Source organism: Aplysia californica, unplaced genomic scaffold, assembly GCF_000002075.1.
Source record: "Aplysia californica isolate F4 #8 unplaced genomic scaffold, AplCal3.0 scaffold00003, whole genome shotgun sequence".
NCBI classification, from domain to species: domain Eukaryota; kingdom Metazoa; phylum Mollusca; class Gastropoda; order Aplysiida; family Aplysiidae; genus Aplysia; species Aplysia californica.
Window position 1 is genome coordinate 426,918 of NW_004797273.1, and position 2,806 is coordinate 429,723.

Here is a 2,806-nt window from a genome sequence, read left to right on the forward strand (position 1 = left end):
TCTCTCTCTCTCTCTCAATATCTATCTATCTATCTATCTATCTATCTATCCATTCATCTATCTGTTTTTCTTTCCTTTTATTGAATTGAAATTGCTCTGGGAAAGATTGACCAGGGCGAAAAAAAACCCATTTCAAAAGTTCCATTTTATTTTGGAACATGCTAAATTATATCCTCATCAACAGAAATCTGTGGACATCTGCACACGTCTTATAATTATGAAGACGTGAGAGAGAGGAAATAACACCGAATTTTTGTCCACGCCGAAGAAAAACAGAATGCCCCTGGAACGAATCTATTTTGGCTCTCCAGGTGTTAATAGTTATGGGGAGTATTTATATCAACGAACTAATCTGCGTCCCTGTGAGGTTCCCTAGGCGAATTTCAGCAACAAGAAATGGGAGAGTCACATTTCAGAAAACGTGAAGATGTAGTGAGAGGTGTCCCTGCACACGAGGCCTCGCGACTCGTTTTCTAATATTTGTATTGTAGAACTGGAGGTACCCCAGAGCCCAAATTTCCGCAAGAGTCGATCCAACTTAGGAACAAAATTTCCCAATCGCTAGGTTTAAAAACAAAACAAAACAACAACGTTATTTTTATGGTTATCACTAGCAGCGATGCAACGGAAATAGCTTTAGAGGAAACAAAACGTCGCTAGGTAAAAAGTAAAGTTGTTCCCGCATCCGATCTGGACATTGGGGATTGCCTTGTTAGGGAGACAACTTCCTAGGCCTTCGGTATACTGTGGTAGGGTGGCCAGTTCCTTTTCACGCCGCCTTTACTTCCCCGACTCGAAGTCAGGTACCCATTACTGGTGGGTGGGCAGGAGGGTGCGAAAAAAATCCGTGTCCTAAAGGTGGCTTGAACCTGGACTTTCCGCTTCGGAGACGAGCGCACTAACCGCTTTGTATTGCATGAATAACATGTTATCTTATCCAATTCTTGCTTCTCGTGTATCCACATAGTGCCGTAGATATTATGACGCAACAAAAATGAGAATGAGAAAGAAAAATGTTTGTGGGCTCTTGTTTGTCACCCAATTTCTACTTCTTATTGTTACCATCCCTTTGTTTAATTTCTGGAGACAGTACCTGGTGACAAGTTGCCGTTGCTGTATCAATAACACATTGACCGCGCTTAAGGTATAAACAGTAACTGCTCTAGATTTCAGGCACGTTTGACTTCTTTTTTTCCCCAGCAAAATTCAGTACACACAAGTTCTGTGTGCGCACTTTTTGCCCTAGAGTTCTGCTGGTATTTTTTTTCATTTATCTAAAAAATAATTAATAAATAGAGTATTTTGTTGATTTATACATGTATTAAATATAACTCAAGGATTAAATGAAAACTGCACAGCTAGTTAAAATTCATTAACCCAATTCTTGTTGCTGTTGTTGTTGTTGCTATTATAATTTTTGCTGTTATTGTTATTGCTGTTATTGTTGATGTTGCTGCTGCTGTTGTTGTGTTGTTTGTCGTTGTTGTTGTTGTTGTTGCTGTTGCTGTTGCTGTTATTGTTTTTGTTGTTTTTGTTGTTGTTGCTGTTGTTGTTTTTGTTGTTGCTGCTGTTGTTGTTGCTGCTGCTGTTGTTGTTGCTGTTTTGTTGTTGTTGTTGTTGTTGCTGCTGCTGTTGTTGTTGCTGTTTTGTTATTGTTGTTGTTGTTGCTGCTGCTGTTGTTGTTGCTGTTGTTTTTGTTGTTGCTGCTGCTGCTGTTATATTGTTGACATTTTTGTTGCTGCTGCCGATTTCAATTGTGTTGGGAGACTAGCAGGTTTTTGTTGTTATTGATTTAGTTGATGTTATTTATTCTTTCTAAAATTGAGGGGGGGGGGGGGGAGTTCCGACATAACGTAAGTTATTTGGCAGGCTGAGGGTTTGGTCTCCCGCCAAGACCGTATTGGGGAGGAACGACGCCGAGAATAGAGATAACCATTTTCTTCACCCCACAAGGATTTAAGTCGCAAACTTCCCGGTAGTAATGGGGAATCGTGACCGGATGCTTTACAGCTGCTGGCTCTTTTGCGGAACAAATTGTGAGATGTCGAGGGGAAATCAGGCGCTCGTTGAAATAATGAAATCGAAGAAACATACATTTCCCCCCGCGGTGCAACACTTATTGTTTTTGCTTTTTTTTTTTCTTTTTTTTTTCTCTTGGCTCAGCATCTCCATATGAAAACACATTTCTGAATGGGTGTTACCGAAATAGAAAAATTTATCAAAGACACCAAAAAAAAAAAAAAATGAAAATCTATAATTCTGGAAGTTACCCAACCCTCCCTCAATCGCACATAGCTTGATTTCTTTTCAGGATAGAAGTATATCATTTTCATTTAGAGCAAGACAAGTAAACAAGCTTTACAATGATTCCAATTACATGTATTCTACTGGTAAAACAAACAAAAAATTGACGAGCGCTTGGTTTCACCGGGTCGTGAACAAATTAGTCTTTGACACCTTTTGGCTTGGCCGTTCACAATAAAAAAAACGGGCTCTGCTGGTGTTGGTGATATAATTGGTCGTTTTTTCGACCACTACTGGGAAAGACTTGAGTTCGATTTTTTCGTGAGGAGACCGTTATATAGAGTGTAGTCCACTTATTCATATATATACATGTAATTGTATATGTGCGGCATAGCACACTTTAGCTTTGACATGCAGCCCTGATTAAGTTGCCCGTTTGTTTAAATGACTTATTAAACTGTCTCTCTATGGCAGATTTTGTTACCGTTGTTGTTGTTGCTGCTGTTATTGTAGTAGTAGTAGTAGTAGTAGTAGTAGTAGTAGTAGTAGTAGTAGTAGTAGT